Source organism: Grus americana, chromosome 2, assembly GCF_028858705.1.
Source record: "Grus americana isolate bGruAme1 chromosome 2, bGruAme1.mat, whole genome shotgun sequence".
Lineage (NCBI taxonomy): Eukaryota > Metazoa > Chordata > Aves > Gruiformes > Gruidae > Grus > Grus americana.
In genome coordinates, this window is record NC_072853.1 from 91,372,679 (window position 1) to 91,396,418 (window position 23,740).

The 23,740-nt window shown below is 45.3% G+C and overlaps 1 protein-coding gene across 1 annotated transcript in view; it reads right to left on the reverse strand.

The window, feature by feature from the left end:
- Positions 1 to 23,740, reverse strand: part of BCL2 (BCL2 apoptosis regulator) — a 96,855-nt gene that overhangs the window by 70,811 nt on the left and 2,304 nt on the right. The window lies entirely within an intron of this gene.

Genomic DNA, 23,740 nt, shown 5'->3' on the forward strand with positions numbered 1-23,740 from the left:
TACCTACGTTAATTGTACTGTCTCATCTTTACTAAGTCAGGTTTCATTAAGCTAGAGGTGGTCCCTCAACTGTGCCTATGTAATTTTCGACGCTTCTGCCCTTGTCCTGTGCCCTTCGGGCTCTGCGGCTGCTTCTCGCTCATTTGAAGACGCATCCTGCCATCCCTTAGCCTTCTGCGCTCTTTCACTGACCAAACAAGGAGCGTTTGCTCTGGTTTTCCCCATGAGCGATGCTCCCCGGGCCACAGGGGAGTCCTCTGGACTCCCTCTCAGACTGGTCGGCTGCTTTTTTTTATTCGCAGCGGGGCACAGCATCCAGCTGAGACTTCACCAGCGCCGAGTCTCTGTATAAAGGTTTCTTCACACGTCTTGCGTCTCCCTCCCCTCGTATGACTTTTTCACCCTTTGGAATGCAAAAATAAGCCTTGATTTACACGAGCAGTCCAGCTTTACCAGGATCCTCTAACGTAAACCCCTCTGCCGCTGCAGAGCCCTGTTTAAATCAAGAGGCCTTCACATGGGCAAAGATGTCTTAAAGAAAGATTGGGATGTAACTCTGTCACAATTATTATGATTTGGTAACATTTAGCAGCTGTGGCTTTTTGCTGTAGACATCAGTTTTACAGCTGAAACTGTTCCTTTAATTTTTTTTGCAAGAATCTTTTGCTATTTTTTTTGTCATTGTTGTTTCCTGGACTCCTAAATATAGCCAAGTGGAATAACTAGCACCTCTGTAAACTGTTGGTTAAATGCCACGCTGAGTTTCATTTTGCACTTTGGAAGGCCATTTAAAACACATCAGATTTGTAGAGCTCAAAATTTAGGAAATTATTTACATTCTGGGAATAACTTCTAACCATTTCCCTAGACTTTTCTGCCTTTAATACACGTTAATGCTATTCCCACCAAATAAAAGCGTGGCCTGAAAAATACCAGGTGTCAAAATAAATGGCACTTCAAAGTTTAAAAAACACAGTTGAGAAATGAAAAACTGGAAAGGTTGCTCTGCTGTCATGAGGTGTTTTGTCACCAGGATGTTAAACAGCAAGTGGACCGCTTTGGGCTTTGCAGGAAATTTCAGGCAAATCCAGAGAGGCAAACTCACTGGCAGCAAATGAAGCCACTGCTGCACTTAACCCTACAGAGTTGAGTTCATTAACGTCATTATTCAGTACAAAGGCACCCTATTTCAAAACTAGAAACATCATGGAACTGAGTATCACATCTCTGCCTGAAGGACAGGTAAGATGTCCATCCGTCCAGTGTCTAGACGGCACAAGGCGTAAGATGGCGAATGGCATGGCCATTGGAGGCAAGGCATGAATCCCTCACTCCAGCCTGAACCCCCCACACACATAGGAAAAAGCTGAGGTACGGGGGTCAGTATTGGAAAACACGCTAAGTCCTCGGTGACCCAGAAGCCTGTGCTACGTCCCTTGACTCCGAAGTCATTTGAAAGAATGGAAGCTCTGAAGTCCCTTTAAAAATAAGACTGCCTGACCCACAGTGAGTAAAACTTGCTTATTTATTCAATTTTCTGTCAACATTTCAAAGGAATTATCATCCCCATTTTGCAGCAACTAAGCTGTTTGCCTAAGGTCAACGAGTGACTTAACGTTAAACTAGATTACAGAGTATCATGGTTCCCATTCCTGTGGTCAACCAGCTAGCATCTGATTAGGTCACCCCAGTACATTTAATTTAAAAAGAATGTTGAATCTAACACTCTGCCTAAGAAGTGCTCAGGCCTTCAATAAAAAATCATGTGAAAGTGAGAGAGGGAACAATAAACAAGAAGGCTTCCTAAGTCTCAGTAACTTGCAAACCCAAAGAAAGAAAAAGGCAATGCAAAGCACTGTACTGGAATATTGGCATTTGCTGCAAGATAAAGGTCACATAAATACTCCCGGCTTTTTGGGCAAAAATGCAGCCTGCAGGGTCTGACCACTGCTGCAGCCCGGGGCCAGAGCAAGCGGCTTTGGGGAGGCTCAGCGGCTGCTCCCCGATAGCCCCAGCAGCCCTCGGCGTCTGCAAAGGCATCACAGCCTGGCCAGAAGGAAGGTACAATGAAAATTAGGTAGAATGAATACCACTCAGAGTGACTGCTTGTATTTTTCAGCTTTAAAACAGAAGACAGGTTACTGGACCTGCAGGACACACACATGAGGAGAGTCTCTTTCAGAAACACCAACTGGCCTGGGCTGGAAGGGAGACTGGAGAGGTTTTAAATTATTAACTGCATTCCTCTTCTAGGTGCCGATGAAATCCCCACCACCAAAACAAGATCTTTGTTAATTTTTGTTTTTGTATTCACTGAAAGGGCTGGAGCTATCAGTCGCTTAGAAGAAGAGAAACACATTTTTTTGCGAGGCCCAGCTATTGCGTCTGTTACCATTGGCAAGCCAGCAAATAGCTGTCTGCCCAAACCAAACTGCAGCACCTCACATACGAGCACTTGTACCCCAGTACATTTAATATCCTCGAACCAGCCCTGATCTCTGAATTTGTACTTTGAAGCAGAAGGAAACTTACAAAGATTTGGTTGAAAATATATACTCAACATCATTTGTTGACAATTCCCAACATCAAATAGCCTTCTGTACCTGTTTGGTTATTTAAACAAAGCTTGTTCAGTTTGCCTGCCAAGCTAAATGTTTCTGAAGTCACCATTCAGACAACCACTAAGTAACATAAACTGTGAAGATAGGTCTTCAGAAAAAAATAATCAAAAGCATCAACTATCAATCTAAATAAAATACCGTTTAGCCCCAAACCAAGCCCTGCAGCACATCCACAGAGCTCACTGAAAGAATAGAGCTCATTTTTACGTGAGATTACTGAAGAGCAGCTATTTCTGAATTCCTCTGTGAGTTGCCACTCTTGCTCTGCAGTAAGAGTGCTTTGGTCCTCTCTAGCCAAAACCAACGCTGCAATACAGGAGCAACATGGCCTCTTTCCAAAGAAAAGACTACTGATTCATGGACTTGTTCAGGAAAAGCTGCTCCTCCATACCTATTTCTGAACAACATGCGAGTAGAGAAAAACCTGGGAAATGTGTGTCACCAAAAATGTCAATGGACTAGTGTGAAATGTTGGTCACCTACGTGGAGGTCGTTGGGTAACAAATATGAACTGTGGAGGTTAGCTAACTGTCCCGGACCAGCTATATGAAAAGCTGTTAGGAAATCAGAACGGTCACCACAAAACTTTAAAGATCAAAGAGTGGAGTCTCTGCTGGCAGAACCACCAGGGGTTTCCCAAAGGGTTTCCATGGAGCTGTCCCCGTGGTACTACCTTCCAGCTTGCGTACAGCCAAATCACTGGCGACTTTCACGGCCCATCACTGCATACACATGATCCAACACGAACATGCCTTTTCACACAAAATGGTATTCTCACATTGAAAATAACCAATTTACTTTGCACATAAATTCAGTCTTCGTGCATGAAAATTAACATGCAAACAAGTAAATGAAAGCTAGTGTCAAGTTTTATAAATTTAATTCTAAAAGTACACTGCAAAAGGAATGGCAAGAAGACATACTGGGCAGCTAAGTATAATTCATATATTTTCAGATAATACTTTCTTTTTCTACTCTTGCCTCTCCAAAGATGTTTCTTAATTCAGCAGTGTTAGCCACATAGCCACTTCCCTTCAAAACATCCCGCAAAGGTTTGTGAATGTGTAATAAATGCACAAGACGTGCTTCCCATAAGTTGCATTAATAAGGGTAGGGCTGCATTTCAACCAAAGGAACGATAATAATGTACTTAAAGAAATCTTTCTTAATGGGCAGGTAGCAGTGAAAAAAGAATGTATTCATCCATCTGTGCAACGCGGTCTCTGTCCATGAAGATCTTGTGAGGCTCAATAGTTGCATGAGGAGGATGCGGGGTGCCTTTCCTCCTGTCCGCTTCCCTTGCCTCGTGCACCTCTCAAACTACCAACGCAGCTCTACACCTCTGTTGGTAATTTCACCAACCAGTTTTACCAACCTTCTCCTCCAAACTCCCACACAGCACAAGCATCCAGCTTGCACCCACATCTTGTATGCAAGCATGGAAGAAAGCTTGAGAGCTTACCACTACACCCACAGTTGTTTTCCACGAATCTGAAGAATGCAATCAGCCTAATTGTTTCTTTGAAGATAGACCATCCTTTTCCTGTGGCCTAATTTAGACTCAACATTAAAAGCATATGAAGCTAAAAATGGAAAATCACTCATAATTGAACTTGCAAAATATAGAATCTATTTTTCATGAAACAATCTCAAATTCTTTTTTTTTTCTTGTACAGATGGTTTCCTACCTCAAATGGAAAACACTATAGCAATGACCTACTCGGTTATGAGCTCCAGCACTTCTGACCTGTAGCAAGTAGGATGCAACCCGAGGTGAAAAAGGACGGCTTTGGATCTGACTCAAAGCATACCAAGGTCAAGTGAGAGTCTCCTGGGACTGGGATTACGCCCGCAAGGACTGCAGACCCTCTGAGACAAAAGCAGTACATGACACAAGAGCAGAGAGGCAATAGCAGGAGGCCAATAAATACTGGCCTTTTGCTGAAAATGAGCAGCTGTTGGGTGTTATGATAAGCAGCTAAAATAATGCTGTTTACTGCCAGTGAGTAAGCAGTTTCAGAGCATGCTAAGTAGAGGGAATGTTATACTAGCAACACGCCCAGTTTAGAAACATGAAACACCTTCACTTTAGCAGGAGAAACTCAAGTTGCAATATACTCAATAACCTGTTTGGTCCAGACCTCAAGGCCGAGGTTGTGCCCCGCTGATGATACGACCTTTGCACAGAGACCAGCGTGCAAGGAGCTAGTAAAACGCACCCAAACAAGAAGTTTTAATGGGTCCTTGCAAAACCCAGGAACTGTGCTATCCATTCCTCAGCACCATCTACTGGTACCACACCTCGCACCAAACTACTTGCCTGCATGCCACGGCCAGCTGTCACTTGCCCATTCCTCCAAGAAAACCATGGACTCCACCGGTCCCTCTGTCACTAACAACAGCCTTTCCCAGGTGGCAGATACACCCCAATGACGCTTCTGGGACTTACCAAACTCCTTCCCATGCTGAGATGCCTAGATCTTAGACATGAAGCAGCTCATATGATACAGAGGGCTTGGATTAAGGCTGTTCCAGCTCAAGAAGTGGATTTATGTATTCCCATAACCAAGGCGTTCCTGACTGTACCTGCAATATTGACCTATAAATATCCTTGGATCTGTTGACCACAGAGTGCCGTCTGACGTGCTACCTTTCTTCCTCTTCACATCTCTATCACTTTTCGGGCTTCAGTTACATCTAAGAGGCATCATCACATTTGAGTGACTTGGATGATGAAGCTCCACTCATTCAAGAGTGGCTTCAGGAAGACAAAAGACAAAACGCAAGGCAGGGCAGCATCCTCAAGGATGCTACGCACGCTAAGCACATGCAAACGTGCCGGCTTTGCACGGGGGAAGTGCAGACCACCCCAGCTGAGCCTCCCCAAAATGGAAAGGTGTTTGTATCTCACCACGCAAGCTCTGAGCAGCGCTTGCAAAACCAGACCCTAGCAAATACTGGAAATGCAGGTCGCAGCTGGTTAGGCTGCTTCTGAAAAGCAAAGCAGTTGAAGGAAATGTTCTCATTAATAGAAAGGGGCTTTCTGAGACCACGTGGACAGTTCTGGAGACCAGAGTCAGTACAATGCACGGCTCCAATCTCTGCTTCAACATCCTCACGCCCCGTTGATTTCACTGCTTTAGCTGAATGTTGGGAAAGCGTTGACAGGGATTTCAAAGGGAAGTTTCTAGTCTAAACACATTGTTGAATCCAGGCCCTTGGTAGTTGTTTTGTTGCACAAGAGAAAGGAGGGAAAACATGAAATGAAAAAGCCACTGTGAGCATTTTCCCAGGGCGCAGGCGTAATCACCCGAAGGGCTGAAGCCCAGCCCCAGGCTGCACACGGGGAGCTGCAGCCGGTCCCGTGCCCTGACCACCCACCGCCTTGCGCGCACCATCCCTCCGCCAGCCTCCAAAAGTCACACCGCCAAATTGGTCAGCACCATTCCATTTGTTTAAATGGCGACTGCGTGGGAGCTGATCGGCATCTCCACCCTCCTGGATGCACCTGGTCCTTCCCCCACCAGCACCGCTCTGCGCAGCCCAGCATCCACCTGCAAATAATGACCATTTCTCAAGGATGCCGCCGGGCTACATAGTAAAGCACAGCCTAAAGAGAAGATGAAAATCACTGCTGGCAAAAAAAATTCCAATTGGGATTTTTCAGCCTGTTTTGGGAAGACACTGTATATGTAAAGACAAAAAAAAAAAAATCTTTCTTCTCTTACTGCGTAAGAAAGCATCTTTGAAGATTCAGAACAAACAAAATTTACCCAAACGGAGGGTAAAAGAAGACCCAGATAGAGATGATAACTACTGACATTCCACTTTAAGCCTAATTTTTAGGTCTGAACATGGAATTTAAATATACAATATATAATGCAGGCAGAAGTGAATTTCACCCTCTGATACCCGTGGGTTTTTTTCTGTTCGGCTCAGTCATTTAAAGGAACAACTTTCCCCTTGAACTCTAATCATTTTTGAATGAATTATTAAAAAGCCTGACTTTACAAGCAGATTTCCTTTTATATACAACAGCACACAAATAAAAGAGGAAACTGATTAAACAGGGAACATGACAGTATTCACTTGACAGCGTATGTTGTAAAAAACAAATTTGGCATGTGTGGTGCACGTGCTCACATCTGCGTGCGAGGAGGGATGGTTTATTTCTTCAGTCTTCCTTTTCATTTAGAATAACCATGTGCTGTTCTGGCACTTTTAATTTTAACATATCCAGCTAATTATGATTTTTTTGTTTAAAGTTGGTAGTGCATCTTTAAAGAGATAAAATATTTTAGTTTGCATTTATATTTATTTCTATACATTTATTTTGAAGTAATGGAGCGTAAGTTGCATTCTTGAGTGGCTTGCATTTAATCTCCAAAAAATCCTAATAACTCTGGAATATATAACTTATTCCTTCTTGTTGCAAACAGACTCTAGATTATATTCATAATAAAACCCAAGAGAACTGCCAGCTTTCATTTGAAAAGTCATGGCAATAAGATGTCTACGTTTTGCAACTTCATGTACTTATGCAAGACTGATAAAAGACCTCTTCTGAAGTAAATTATAAGTGTGCAGTACCTTGAAGTGATTAAAAAGGAGTAAAATAGCTAAATATGCCTTTTTTTTTTTTTTTGGTGAAAACAATCACTTTTATAACAGCAAGGATGTAGCATGAATGGGAACAGTTTTTCCCTAACTCCATGCATTAAAGCAAAGCTTCTCTCGGGGTGGGTGGGCACACGGGACCAACCATGGTTTTTGTGTCCAGCCGCTGCATAGGCTGAGGCTTCTGTCGATTTCTGCGGAGGGCATACCCGTTCAGTAACTTAGACATTTGTCCATATTAAATACTATTAGCTTCCCATACAAATCGCATTCAAAAAAAAGAAAAAAAAAGATTAATGAGGAACATGAAGATACTAGCCAGCTTGCTTTCAGAGAACTACAAATCCATGCAAGAACATGATGACAAGATGATTTTGAATGAAAATAACACCAGTACAATCCAAGCCTAGGAAATGATTCCTCTGATATTAAGGTCAGAAAACACTAAGGCTGATTTTTTGGGTACAAACCTTAGTCTATGTGGCTATCCAGAATGATACCAGTTCTCTCTGTCAAACTCCCCTGCTCTTCGGAGGACGAGCGCAAGCCTGCTCATCACCTGATGGCAGCTGAGGCTCACGGGGAGAAGCACCGCAGTGCCCATGCCTTGCCCTGACCCTCAGCGCTGGGGTGAGTTCTGCTCACAGTGAGTCACCAGAGGGGACGCGCTGCCAAGCGATACACCCGATACCAACCAGCCGGATCACGTACCCAATTACTGGCTAACGGCACAGAGTAAGATGACATGTATCCTCTCCAGCGTGAGATCCCGCAACCTCCAGCGATGCTGACGTCCAAGGACTGTTTGCCAAGATACTGACTGCTGCATGGGGCCCTGGGGTCATACATCAAATGTTCACATGCACTGACAGATGTTTATGTTGGTCATCCTGATTTAACTCCCATTACATCATTTACCAAGCTACTGATGTTATCATAAACGATTAAACAAGCTGGCAAAGGAGACTCGAATACAAATTTGATTCCCTCGTGGTACAAGGGCATTACACTCCAGACTGCATCTTGCTCTTAAGTCAAATTGAACAACTGTACAGATTCTTTAATTCACTTGAATTCCTGTGAAAAAGTGCCTTTTTTTTCTTTCTCTCTCTCTTTTTTTTTTTTTTTCCAGAAGACTGATTTCATTCATTATTTGACCATTGCAGAATGAATGAAAGGTATTAAAAGCGAACGGATGGGTTAGACTTTGAATCACAAATTATTGGTATAAAACTAAAACCAGTTTTGTACTTTAATTAAGGAGCTGTTTAGGCTGGGATTCATTTCAGCTACCTTAATTCCTGAACGTCTACTGCATTATTTAGTGCTTCCAGTCACTTCTGGCTTGTGTCTGGACTATTTTAACATGCTGAAAATAACTGAAAGTTTTGAGGGAACAAAATTATTAAGCAGAGGAAGTCCTCAATCTAGCGTGTACATAACATGCTTGCTGCCTGCCACTGAAATACAGTCTTATTAGCAAATACAAGGGGTTAAATTTAAACTCCATGACCGCCTCCCTGCTTGCTTGGTTGTCATTAAGTGTGGGGAGGGAATAGGAAACACTTCACACATCTTGTTTTCCGCTTCCAATATATTTTTGAGTTTTCTAGTGCAGGCTTTGCTTGGATGTGTAATCACTGTGGAATGGCTACTATACCCTTGCTACACTGCATAATACTTTCCCTTCCTCCTTCTGTAGGATTCCTCATGAAAATAGGCACTTTGTGTTTTTGGCCCTAAGGACAGAACATAATGTACTGTCTCTAGGAAAAAATAAAAAAAAAAATAATCATTAAAACATTTTCCACTACTTAAAAAAAATACAACACATGAAGTACTACTGTATTTCTTTTACAAACATGACCTCATAGATAGATGTGTGCATCCACACACAGACAAATGCATTCAGTTTTCAATTTAGCTATTTATAGAGGTCTATAATTTTTCCTGGCTCAAGTTTTAGTAAGCCTTCCCTGATGGGGTTCAGTTCACACGGTTTCGCAGGCTTTCATTTTGCTTCCAGTTCATATCCGTGGAACATCCCCCCCCACCCTGTCCCCACCTCCTCCTAGAATCCCAATTAATGTTTTGCCTATTACATTGGCTGGTTGCTTTACTGAACTCATCACAAAAACCAGTAGGTTTTTTTCCTTCCCAAGGAGCCGCACGTGTATTGTCAGTTTTTCCTGCAACCTCCTAGTGGCAAAGCTCACAGATGCAGTTGTGTCCATCTACAACCACCCTTTTTTTGCTGAAGTAACATTCCACGCACATCTAGAGGGTCTTGGCAGAGAGCTGTATAAAGGTCATCCAGCCATGATGTTGCTCCCTTAAGTAGGAGCAATGCAGGTTTCAGGAATATTTAAGAGTAACAGAGCCTTCCAGCCATGTTGGCAGCAGTTCTGGAAGATGGGCAACCACACGATGCTGTTTGCTTGCTCCACTTCCAGTAAGATGGGCAGCAAGATCGAAGTGCTCAGAGACCTCAAGGCAGGGAAAACTTTTTCTCACCCTGCAGTCAGTCTACTCTTTAATCCCCTCATATTTCAGCAGACTGGCTTGTCCCAGGGTGAAGGACACCCCCGGCTGATCTAGGACAGTTGGGTCTGGTGGTACCTCATCTCTTCCCATCCCCTTTCCAGCTCTCCAGGCTGGGAGGCAAGGCTGAACTGCACGGCGACCCAGCAAGCTCCTGTTGCGTGCGTGCCTGCTGAGAGCTAAACGCCTGTTTGTGTAAGTAACTTCCAGCTAAGCTCTGCTTTCTTCTGGTAAGAAATCACCTCCCCGCCGTGTCAAGGTGCAGTGCTGGAGCACACAGGCACACAACAAGAAGAGAGAAACAACTAATTGCCCCCTCTCTCCACTTTACAGAGCTCAGCTGAGCTGGGCCAGAGGCGTACAGCCTGCATAAAGGACAGAGAGGTAGAGCTCAGAAAGTAAAAAGCTATTAAAGCGAAAACCCATGAGGCAGATAACAGCTTGCTGCCAGACTTTTCAAAATTTAAGTGTTGATTGTTCAGAATTTATGTCTAGATTTTTCTTAAGAATGCAATTTCCTGGCACATGGTACAAGTCGCTCTAGACCTGCATGTCAGCACAGCAGGCATCCTGTTGCAAAGGTTATTATGGAACTATTGAATGTTGTCATGCCAAATTTGTCCAAATTAAACCGAGGGGAATGGAAATACTTTCCCTGGATAGGTGGTGGTTGCATTAGGTGGGTTTGTTTATAAGGAGAATAAAAGTTACAGCTAAATATAAAAGCAGATATATCATAATATTGTCTGAGAACTTGAACAACATGTCATTCAGCCTGCGTGCTGTGGAAAGAACACGAAGGTCAAGTCTAAAATAAGATCAGTGACTGTTTGACAATAGAAACATGTAGGAGGTAGAACAGGAGAATTTTCCACATTTTTTTAAATGACATTTTTCTTTCAAAAAAATATTCTTGCCTACCTTGCTACGGGTCTGATGCAAAACCCTGTTGAACTTCGTGCAAAACATACTGCTGAATTCGGCATGTTTTTGATCCACCCCCTGGCAAACCTGCATTAGTCATTTGTGCCAACTGTTTACTTTTTGCATTATGCTCAGTTGGGAAAATGAAAGAAGGCTGCTCTGTTGCATTTTTGGTTTTAGAGAGTTTCACTTTCTGCTTCAGCCCTCTCATCCTGCTTCCCTGGAAGTCAGGGATTTCAGCGGGGCTACTGCTACCTCTTCAAGGTAAGCACACCTGGGTTCGCAACATTGGGGAGCCAGCAGAATTCCTGGCAAGGCCAAAAAGAGGAGGAAAAACAAAGGAAAAGACCCAAACCACTACTTGAAGTATTTTATAAAATCCAAAGAGTTCCTTTTTTCATTTGGTTCATCCACCAAAACCTGGGGGGAAGATATGACATCAGGGACTTGCCATTTCCAAAAGTGCAACCGAGGCAGGGATTTCAGCCCCTGCCCTGCAGCAGGGGTAACCGCCCCTCAGCAAGTCTAGTAAGAGAAACGGGGAACACACAACCCCCCTTTTGACAGAGACATCCAGCGTACTCTACTTTTACTTCAGACAGTGATGCTGGAGGTACATTTCTCTCTCCTCCCCTATATTAACTTTTAAATATAGTTACAGTTGCCTGCCTGTAAAAGATGTTACAAAAGGAGCCTTGCAAATGCCCTAATTCCCCTCCCCAACAACCCCATTGACAAAATCCCATGATTTTAAAGCAAAGGCGGAGACAGAAACTAGCCCAAGGCCAAGGCCTGAAGGCAGCTGCCCTATCTTTCCCTCCTGTGCTGTGGCAGGCAGCCCACGTAGTTTATAGAGCTAAAGCTAAAACATTCATTGCCCTCATGTCACTCTGCGGGAGGACTCTCAGGGTTTCCAGGAGGAAAGGTCTGAGGGAGAGGAGGGAGATGTGTGGGGAGAGCATCCTCTCCACAGGTTCCCCAACGTGTTCCCGTCCTCTGGAGACTCTGCACCAAAGCTCAGGGTGGACGAGGGCTGCCAGCTGCCCTCTGGCAAGCCCAGCCCCACAAGCATCTTTTGCTACTGGGCATCCCCTATTTCAAGTGGGAGCTCACGCCAAAATGAGCCACAAAGTGCTTTCTTATTTCTCAAGCGTGAAGGTGCCTCTCTGGAGCAGCAGGGGAAGGGAAGCGTTCTGCAAGGTCTCTGTCCTGGGGAGGACCCATCCCCTCTGAGGGACCTCTGACGAGGCTGCAGGAGAGGTAGAGCAAGGAGCCAGTGCCTCATAGCGATAGCAAGGGGTGAGCATCAGCCTTGCTAGGGGGGTCAGGAGAGCCCCCAGACTCAGCCTGACCAGAGCCCATGATGGGGCGGGGGGGGCTGCAAAGACAGGTCCTGCTCAGGTCCATGCTTCACAGCCCCCTTCCACCTGACCTCCAAACCGTGGGGCCAAAATTAGCATCACATCAAGGGCTGGCACGCAGTGGCTTTGACCCTAATGATCCCACTGGGAACACAGTATTGTTCTGGCCCTATTAACAATAATTTGCATGTTGTCTAATGGCCCCGGGAGGAAAAAAAAAATAAAAAGGGTGGCAGGCTCTGAAGGAGGAGAAGAGGAATTGGGAGTGCTGCCATCTTCTTCTGAGAACTGGCAAAATAAGGTTGACTTTCTTACGGAGCCAGAGGTAAAACTAGTCATTGCAAAATTATTTACTATCTAAATAATCACCCAGCCTTCATCGCTTCAAAGCAGTGTTTTGAGAACTTGGGCCATTTAGCTATACCGAAGAGCTCTTGTCAGACCAGCCTGGTAGAGACTTCGATCACAGGAAACTTATTTTAGTGGGACCCCGAGTCTCTCCTAAGACTGTGATCTTTCACAATGAGGAGTTGCTCTCATCAGAAGGGTCTGAACTACAGACAAGGGATATCTGTACACAGTGTTTCTCCATCATACTTAGAGCCTTACATAGAAAGAGCAGTCAGTAACACCAAGCTGCCACAGTTCCAGAAATACAGAAATACTTTTTTCTTTTCTTTTGTTGTTGAGGGGAGTTCCTTTAGGGATCAAAGTGTTCTCAAAACCAAACAAGCTGGCTGTCCATCCCTTCCAAGGGAACAGGTAGTTTATTCCAGCTGTCAGTGACTGCAAACCAAACAGCTCCTCTCCCACTGTCAGTTTTAGCTCTAGGCAAGTTATTAAAATTAAACAGTTTCATTTGTGTGAATGATGTATTTGTGTCTGCAGGGGGGAGAGAAGGGAGCAGAGAGGGGAAAAAAGAGAGCAAGTTTTCTAAAACAAACCCTAAGCCCATTTACAGAGCCTAACGGCGTGCCAGTGCTGCCTCTTCCTTCAGCCCATTAAACTGCCACAGATGTCCCAGCCTGCAGGATGTGTTACCATGCCCCAAACATCCCTCTTGCCGAGTTGGGGAAAATAAAATAATTTTTAAAAAGGGCAAGAAACTCCAATTGCTTGCAAAATAAACGCCCTATTCCCTTGTGAAACAATCAACTTCAACAGATATGAAAAAAAGTACAAAGAGATGCCTTGACAGGTATCCCCACCACTTGTGCCACCCAGGCTGGAGAGCAGAGAGGGGAGCTCCCCCGCTCGTGGTCCTCAGGCAGCAGTGAGGCTCATCAGCTCGCCCCTGGGGATGAGACGCGACTGTACCGCCCGAAGTTGAACAGGACCAATTTCTAGAATGCCTGGTGGGCCACCACCGCCCCTGGCCCGTGCAGGCACTGTCAGAGGGACGTTTGTGGCATCCCAGGCCAGGTTCCCCTCAGAACGACGCCGCCTAGGGAAGCTGAGGAGCAATCTCCAGGCAAAACCTGAGGCAGCCTCGCGCCAGTTTGCCACCGCTGTGCAGACATGCCCAACCATCCACTACAACCAAGGCTTTGTAGGATGCTTTATAGATCCCTTTTTGGGTCTGCCCACGTGCTCACTGCTATATGAGGCTGGATACTGCCGGTTTTAGCATCCGTACTGGAAAAAAATAGCTATTGACTCCAACCGGGCAAGGATTTCATACATTCAGTCCAGAACCAAATGCGCAAATTTTCTGCAGCAGGAATTTTTTTGCAGACAGCCGTGAGCTACTGCAGAAGCCTGTACAGACTCCAGGCCGGCTCATTTCCTTGCAGCCTCGATTGCCACCTGACATTTTAAGCAGCCGGTTTTATTCCCTCCCTTGCCGGTGTGCCCCGCCGCCGCACTCCAGCCCCGCAAGGAGGAAAGCCTTTCCCTCGCCCAGGCTTCATGGCAGCGCTGCTATTTATTGGGGATTTGGGCAACGGAGAAAGGAACAGGTCAAGCTGGAGCCTGAAAATAATATGGGCATTAGGCCTCCTTCTCGGTTATATTCGGGACCTTTCGCATTCAGCAGCAGACTGGGGATTAGATATTTAGACAGCGTGATTTACTGTGATCTGCCAGATGACTTCAGGAGAGGGGCTTTGGATATGTCTAACTTGAACTAAAATTTGCAGATGCTTGGAGCACAATGCAGGATTTGCTTCTATTATGACCGAGGGAGTTTTTACTTTAGGTTTTTTAATGTCATTTTTTACTTGAGCTGTGCGTACATTCTTGAGAGGTTCGACAGATTTTACTAACCTACAACACTGACCGTCTTATTCTGCTAATGGAAATGCCAACTCATTTACAACTGTATTTGAATTTGTCTTTGAACTATTTTTAATTCTTTTTTCTTTAGAAAAAAACATTAGAAATAGGGTCCTCTGCTACGTTTTATAATGCATGGTCTGAACATGTGATGAGTTTTCTTAAGAAAGGAGTTCTTTCCTTTAGAGACAAAGCTGGCAGTAGTTATTCCGTCACAAAGACACGCTACAGAACTGTCCCATACCGCAGAGGGAGGCATTTCCCTTGCCTCCCATCCAAGGACCTATCCTGACTTTCCAGTGACTCATGCAAGTCTCTCCAGAGCATGCAACAAGAATTTTGTCTCCTAAGCCTCAGTTCAGCAAGATAGTTAAAACTAACTTCAACCTCCTGGTCAAGCCCAAAGGCTTGATTAGTACTCACTTTTTTCTTATTTTTTTAAATGTTTTAAAATCGCTTTTTCTGCCTGCATCTGAACACTTAATGAAGCTTGTGAATGGAAGCAAAAGAATACGCATGCATGAAGATACTTTTTACAGGTGCATGTAACACAGCTTATTGCTCCTTGCCCTGAAGTGCCACAGACAGCTTTTACATATGGTGGGAATGAAAAGGGAAGGGCAATTTCTTTCATGAAACACCCGATGAACTGTGCTGATACATAAAGGAAAACACTAACATTGTCAGTTGCCATTTCTCATGCTGCTCTCACCCTTTTCCTAAATAAAAGCTCGAAATCAACACCTGAAACTGATCTTTTTAATCTGTTTCCATCACAAGCATTGCTAAACACATCCGAACAGTACAGTTGAAAAAGCTTAAGCCAAATTTTCATTTAACATTTTTTTTTTCTTTCTTTCTTCTACCTCCTCTCTCCACTCAAATCTTACCCCCAGGTAGTTTCATGCTCTGACTCACTTTGCTCTTTCCCAGGCTAGCCAGCTCCAGCAACAACAAGGTATAATGCTACAGATTCGAATTTTAGTCCAAGTCCCAAATTACCACAACAGACATTTTGTTTAATATTGTACCTTGTATGACTTTTTGTTTTTCTAATTAAAAAAACATCAGCCCAACTCATGATAGTGTGGTGGGAAACCATACATTTCCCAGACCTGGTGTGCTGTAGAGCCAGCAAGAATACCCATTTCATAGCTGGCTTAACTGAGAAAGAGAGATATTAATGATTTGCCCCACATCTTATCGAGTACTGAGTACTAGAGACAAGAAGAGGAAGTTAAGTTTTGACTCTCAGTTGCTTTCTCGAACAACTGCACGACAGTCTTTTTCAATCAGCATATGGGAAAACGAGGCCTTTCCTTTTTGATTATACCTGGCCCCTGTACATAAATTAATCACGAAAGTACCCTGAAACCCACTGAGTTGCCTTTTCAGTCAACAAAGCGGAATCATGCTTTTTATGCTCCAATAAAATAAAAGAGCAATAAAATGATGTATGCCCTGAAGGGTACTGCCTATTTCTTTTAACTAACTCTAAACGTGGCAATTTGTAACAGATCTTTAGTCAGCACGGGAGTAAATTCAGAGATGTGGGTGCTCTTAGCGACATTTAAAAATTACCTTTACTTTTACAAAACACATGCAGAAGTAAGAAGTTTCCCCTGGTTGGATGAGACCGGCGGTGCATCTATCCCAGTACCCCCAGTCACCAACCAGCACCAGGTGCTCTGGGGGAGAAGCAATGTTAACAGATAATTTTGAAATAGCATTCCCCAGAGAAAGGTCTACCCTCAGCACCCAGTGATCTCATTTCAGTAGCTGATGTTAAATTTATCCCCTGTTTCATCAAGGTGTATGGCTGCCCTTCCAAGCAATTTTATTCAAAAATAAGTATAGATGTTTTCCTTACCCTTATAAATACCTAACCTTTCCTGAGTGCAACTTAGTACTTCCACTCGCAGCTCTCCCATGAAAACAGCTCCCAAAGACTAATCATGCATTGCAGAAAAGGTTGTTTTTCTCTATTAGTTGAAAACCTGTGGCTTTTTCATTTGATCTTATTTTTCTTGCTGCATATACAAAGTAAACATAACTACAATTGTCCAATTAAGTGCCTCTTCCTGTTCCTATTGAAGTCAATGGCAACACATTCTAAAATCAGATTTGCTTTCTTATTCATTAACTGTAAAATCCAGAAATCCGCAAGGAACTTTCCAGCGAAGGGGATTTAGCAAAGTCTATTGATATACGATAATTATGACAGCAAACTAACACGAGGATAAAATAACAGAAAATAAATTCCAGAGTTTTAGATGCACTTGGAAAAGTTATCCAGTTTCATGGTCTTTCAGGGCCCAGGAAAAAAGAAAAGGGGGGAGGGGGGGAAACAAAAAGGAAAAAAAAGGAAAAAAAAGGGAAAAAAAAAAGCCATCATTGTTAATGAGACTGAAAGCCAGAGTAAAATAAAAATCCCTCAAATCTGTCATTGGCATTCATGTTTGCCAAGAAGGCCTGGATGTTATCCTGCTGGGGAAGAGAAGATTTATGGCACTGCACACCTTCATCCATCCTATTATTATATATGAAATGGAAAATAAAACAGGCCGGTACTGCCCTCAGAAATAATCAGTATTTTGCTGCCACCAAGTAACAAGTGTTGCTGTTATTATTACTAAATCAGCAGGTATGGGAGCAGCCACGAGGTGCTCATAAATAAATTATTTTTAAAAAAGCAACAAACCAAACAGGGCTGGGCTGCACCCTCCCAAGGGTGTGAAGGAAAACAAAACAGGCTGGGGAGGGAGGTGGGAAGGGCCAGACCTGGCGCACGCCATGGCCAATGGCCGGGCAGCAGCGCCCAGTGCCCAGCGCCAGTGGCGGTGATGGAAAGGGACGGTCAGAAAGGCCTGCAGAAAGCCGAACACCGCCAGCCCTCCACGAAGCAGAAAGACAAAACAGGCAAAGAACCAGACACCCACCGAATACAAGTGTGCGCGCCACGGGAGCGGGGAGCGTGCCTGGCCAGCCTTGGGGTGCACGGCTGTGCGCTCACCCCTGCCCAGCCGCACCCTTCACCGTAACCCCGATCGCTAAAAGGGATGGAAATGCAATAGCTAAAAAGTAAGAATTCACTTTGCCACAGGAGAGTTGTTATTTAATCAGACATATGCTGTTTTTTAGCTACGGCTGCTCAACTGCCAAGGCTGGTGACCCAGGTCGTGACACCCAGACCCCAGGCCAGGAGCGAGGGCCCGCCGCCCCGCCGGCAGCCCCGGGGTAGGACTGTGGTGCTAAAACAGTGCGGGCTAACCCGGCGAGGCGGCTGCGGAGCGAGAGGGAAAGCAAGGACACGGCGAGATTGCTGGCAGCTTGCATTAGCGAGCTGACCAGCGTAAGGAGAGGTCGTCACTTCAGCCAAACCTGCCCCAAGCCCCGGGCCTGGCATCCCTCGGTGGCGACAGCAGAGCGCAAGCCTGGCTTGTCAGTGCGCCCGGCACAAACCATCACGCGAGACCAAAACCACAGCAGAGGTATTGGAGCGACACCTGAGCAGCGCTCCCGTTTCTACATCCTCCTCCCTCCACTTTCCCAGGTGCAACCCACTGAAAGATGACCCTCTTGTCAAGGACGCCTGTGTCGGGCACAAGGGCTTAATGTTTGCCAGCAATGCGGCACAAAGTTCTTGTGCTGCCTTAGGAAGCCCGGGCCCTGGTATCTGGCCGCTGAGAAAACACTTCTGCTCCACATGCAATTTCACACATCATTGCATAGGTCTTGTGATTCTCCTGCTAGAGCCGTGCTTTGCCATCGGAGAAATGCCTGCGCCTCGGCAGAAAAATTCAACTGGATTTTCTTCGTGGATTACCGACTCCGAATTTCAAGCTACACACTCGAAAAACTAAGCTACTTACTACCCAGCAGAGCTGACGCAGTAGCTTGAGAGAGGCCTGTGTTAATGCAGGCACAGAACTAACTTCTTTCTCAATATTGAAAGTAAAGTAAAACTTTTTAATAGGATTGCTGTTTGAACTTTATGGTTCTTTGCAAGATCAAGGCAAATGACATCATCTCCATAACCGAGACCCTGGTTCTGAAATTTGAAAGGTCATGGTCAATACATATATTAAAAAAAAAAAAAAGGAAAGGAAAGGAAAGGAAAGGAAAGGAAAGGAAAGGAAAGGAAAGGAAAGGAAAGGAAAGGAAAGGAAAGGAAAGGAAAGGAAAGGAAAGGAAAGGAAAGGGAGACAAGACTTCTGAGAAAATACGCTACTTCATGCTGTTGCAAGTTACGGAGAGAGCTATTATAAATGAAAGGGATTAGAGAACCACAATAATTTTCTCTTTCTGCCCTACCTCTTCTACTCCTTGCCTCTGCAGAATGAATTCTTCACTCTTCAGCAACAGCAAAAAGAAAAATATTTTGATAATATTTTGAGAATTCGATTATAAACCCACAAAGCCACAAAAACTGGCAAACGACCTAAAAGGTGTAACACTTGAAACTGCCAATTCATTTATTTAACTGAGTGGATTTCAGATAGTTTCCTTTTACCAGTCAAACAGTGACTTGGGGTTAGCCCCGCTGGGGATTGAGTCGTTACAAGGCCGCATGTCGCCGGCAAAAAAAAAGTATTTCGAAGTGCCTCTGCTCCAGCACGGGGCATCCGGCTCCGAGCAAGGCACCGTCCCGCACTGGATGAGCGACAGGCTTTTGCTCGGGACCTGGGAGAAAAGCAACGTGCTGCGCATGCAGGTGCCTGGCTGAGGTGCTGGGAGAGCAGCTCCAGAGCCCGAAAGGGATGAGGTTTCGGCCAGTGCCCCACGCATGAGCACGTGAAGGCCCTTGTGTCACACCGATATCCATGACCTTTAGCACTGTCCAGACACATCTGCCATCCCTCACCTTCATGGGGCTATGGACCGTCGTGGGGCATGGCAACTCTCCACATTTCCTTTCCAAGGTGTGCTACCGAGCAAAAAGAATTAATGATTTACTAGGCAAATTAAAAAAAAAGAAAAAGAAAAAAAAGAGGAAGCTTAGTGATTAAGGCAGGCAACCCAGGAGAAGGGAAACCTGGGGTCTAGTTGCTGGTCCAAGAAGCGTTTATTCATTTGGCTGTAGACAGCCACCTGAGAAAATGCATCAGATAGCGGGAATTAGACACCCTGGTTCTTCCTCCTCCACCAAATGAAATCTCACCCCTGCAGAAGAGGAGAAGCCCTCTTGCCAAAGGGGAGGATACCTCGGCAAAACCAGCAGTTATCTGGCAGGCAAAGCTTCCTGAGATGTTGGACATGTGGGTGTATACTCCCTGCCAGGCTGGAGAAGGTCTCGTAGGCAAACCTACCTTTACCTCAGGGGAGGCCTTAACCAAGGAGCTGCCAAGAAAAGCGGGGGCTTCTCCTTGGCTGCATTTGCGCACAAGGACGGCATGTGAGTGACAGCAGCTGGGCCAGAGGATGCCTGCCGGCTTCGGGACATGGAGGTTCTTGGGAACGGTGTCCCCCACAGTGTGCTGAGCAGCTCCCCTCTCTCAAGGCATGAGCAGCTCCTGGCTGGCTCGGGCAAGGAACAGCAAGAAGCCAGAGACTTCTGCCACCGTTCTGGCTAGGCAGGCACTCAGAGGATGTTCCACCTAAGGTCAACTTCAGACATCTAAATCCTTCCCCATATCTGGCCTTAGCTCTCAAACAGAATAAAGAACCGCAATAAAAGAACAGAATCGGATGAAGACACACAACCATTGCATTCCTGGTTCAAATGTAAATATTGTCATTTAAAACGATGCTTTCTTGGCTGAATTTTCAACATGATGCTGCTTCTCTCACCTGGGCTTCTTTACATTCTTTACATCGAAAACATACTTGTCTACACATATATGACGGTGCCAGTGTCTCCTTCTATAGTTCTCATGCTCTTGCTTTTTCCTGAACAGCTCGAGGAGGAAGCTGCATGTTGGACTAGAAGTGCCCAGAGCTGAGCACGGCTCCCGCACACGTTAGGTTGTGTGCACAAAGAGGGAACCCATCACTGCAAGACAATCACAGTTATTTATTTCCCCCGCACCGGCTGCATCATTTCAACGCTCCCTATGGCAGAGTCAAAAGTCGCCAAGCGCGACAGCCGGCTGCCAAGCCAGTCCTTCTGCAGCTCAAACACCAGGCTCTAAAAACCGAAATGAAGCCATTAAGTTGTCAATCAGAAAGCATACATTATACCAAGTGCTACAAAATTGCAGAGATGAGCTGGTTCTCCTCTTATTTCTTTTGTAACACAATTAAGATGTTATCAGGCCAAAGTACAATATTGTGGTATCCTGGCCTACGTGAAAATCTTTGAAAGCTGCATTTATTTGCCACCAGAACCACAAGCTAATAATACAGCCTCTGTGCAGGCAGTCCCCATCTGTTGCTTTTTTCTAAGTTTCAAACAAACTCATGACGCTGTGTATTGTAAGTGTAAGGGTATTAACAATCCCCAGACACCACTAACAGCAATGTCTAGTGCCTAAAATTTATACTCCACCAGCTATATCCCCTGCCCTTCCATATGCTTCTTTCCTTCATTTTCCTTGCAATATAAAAAGTTCATGTCCTGAAAATACATTGTCAACTTATAGAACCAATTCAGAAGAAACAGATAAATAAGAAAGACATTTCAACCAAACTTCAGACCCGAGCATAAGACACAGGCCCACACAACAGACTCAAACCACGCGCTGTCCAACTTACTCACCGTCTAACATACGCTCGTGACTAACTCCGATGCTCCCTTCTCTACTGCTATACAGCCTTGAATAAATTCACCACTCTGCAACGTACCGGGGAGCCACAACATGAAGGAGGAGAAGGCTACAACAGCCGGCACTGCTGCTTGTTGCAGCAACCTGCGTGCTAGGGACATCTTGCAGGCAGCCGTGCTGAGTTCCTACAGAGCGTCACCACCTACAAGGTGATCAGCTACTTCAGGAAAGCCATTTACGACGCTTTAATAAGGTTCGTACATGGTGTATGGTGCAAGTGCCAAGCTGAAGACCGAGTGCATCTATTAAAGCAGCCTTTTCCACTGACAGATCTTGAAAGCTAGAAGAAGAAAGAAAAGAAAAATCCACCGCCCCATGCCATCCTTGATTTCATCTGTCTGAAGAGAGGATCCTAAAAGCTGTGTTTGTAACTTCACGTTAGTCTTTTGCTCTTTGTAACCAGCTAGAAGGTTTTGCCTGTGTTTAACAATCCCATGGCCCAAAGGTACCAGCCATTTACCAGACAGACAGGCAAAAGCCACCGTGGGGTAATATTTTGCACATCTTCTTCCATGTGTACATTACAAATAACACCCGGCAGTAAATGGCATCACATGCATCCAAACTCTGGAGCTTTTGTTTACAGGAAACTTCAATAAACAACTAAACGGTTATCAATAAGAAGCATCTTTGCCTTTTAAAGGCAGTCAGTGTTTATAGTCCGAGTTTCTTGTATTTCTAACCGTTGAGAAACAGCTCCAGCACTCGCCTCATCTGGCCAATCACGCCTGGTAACACCTGTCTTTTCACATTCTCGGTTTTATTCATTATTTATGTTTCTCTTTACACAATACACCCGCAGGACAATACATCTCCAGCATGCTTACGGATTTGATCCAAAGCTTACTGGAGTCAACAGAATGACTTCACTGGCTCTGGAGCGAACTGAGGGCCCCAGCTCCGCAAACGGGCTTCCAGCCTGAGGAGGGACTTACGCACAAGTTAGGCATCCCAGCCCAGAAGTGCAATCGCAAAATCCCTAACCCTTTAGCTGCTCGTCTTTTAACCAGCCAAGGTCTCCAAACGCCTGAACTGTTTGCAGATTTTTTTTCCCCCCAGTTATCTGTTTTGTGAAGAAAAAAAAACACAAACCACCAACAAACCCCCTAGCGATCCATGAAATAGGGGATCAGGGGATAGGTCTCCCTCTCCCAAGTGTGGTCCCAACCACTAAGCGTTGGAGTAATTTTAAGTGTGTGTGTATATATATGTGTATGTGTCTGAGTCTGTATATGTCTGCATATTTCTATATACGTATGTATATAAATACACAGACACACACACATGCATGCACACACATTTTTTGCTCCCCCTTCTGGCCCCATGAATCTTGAATTGTTTTTTTCTTGGTGGAAGCAGGGGAGAGCAGGAGAACGATCCTGCCTCCACCGTGACTTGTAGCCAGGGATCTGCAGCACTCCTCTGGGAGGTGCGCAGTGTGGGTGCCTGCTGAGAAAAGGGCCCCAAAGCCTTACTCCCTCCGTTAGGGCAGCACGTAGGTGTCCTCTGGATCCCTGGACACATACACCCTTTAGTCAGGCGGGTTGAGCAGCGGGAAGGCAGCATCTTCATTTTTTACCAGAGGTGGCCAAGGCGGGTGGTGCATTACTTAACCTAACGCTGACTTAGCAAGAGATCCAATGTTAAAAATGTTATGCGGTAATGCTTCACAAACACCAGGCTTGCAAACCATGTTAACTGGGAAACATATACTGTATTTTACATTCCTTCACATACATCTCTTAAAGGTGTGCTGCGTAACTGAGTCAGCTCTCTGTACTTCACAGGGGACCGGACCTGAAATTGCCGGTGTCCTGCTGAGCTGACCTCCATTTCTAGGTGACTTACACCAGCTCTCAGCCGATACGTAGTTTCTTCTTCAGCATAAACTTTTGCCATTTCTTCCTCCAATGCGTTAATATCATCAGCTTTACACATACAACAGGTTTGGTTTGCGGGAGAGTGGCTGGGACCACATTTCGTTACAGTATATCAATTAATACAGGAAAAAAGGAGAGTAATACCCTTCCAATTACAATGCGGTTATTTATTTTGGAAAGAGAGAGAAAAAAAGCAAAGGCTTTTAATCAACCACCAGTGTAAAAGCTGTCCGTTTTCCAAAAGTGGAAATCTTCCCTTTCTGGATGATGCTGAAGCCAGCCCCAGCCGGAGGTGATCTCTACCCCAGAAACAGTCACCCATCGGATCACAACAAATACTCGTTTTCCAGAACAATCCCCCGGACACAGCTCCCGGCACCTTTGTTTGGTCTCGAGACAAAGACAGATTTTTCACACTAGGCATACCCTGTACCGTAAAACCCCGTTGCCACCGCAGCTGTAGACACCAACACTGACGGCCACCTGCCCGCCTGTAGCACCGGGATCCCACGTTTGTCATGCGCCCGCCTGGCGCGTCACCCCTAATGGGCAGGGATGCCGGCACGCATGGACACACACACGTGGTCCCTGCTGCACCCGTGCCTGGGACCTGCCGCAGTATGCCTGTCCCCGGCAGCTGGACGGGCACCTCTGCTGCCCCTTGCCACCCCGCTGCGGGACCCTGCCTTGGCCAGGGCTGGTGCTGCCAGCAGGGTGGACGGGGGTAGGAGAGCAGAGACGGCTGATGAAGAGGGCGC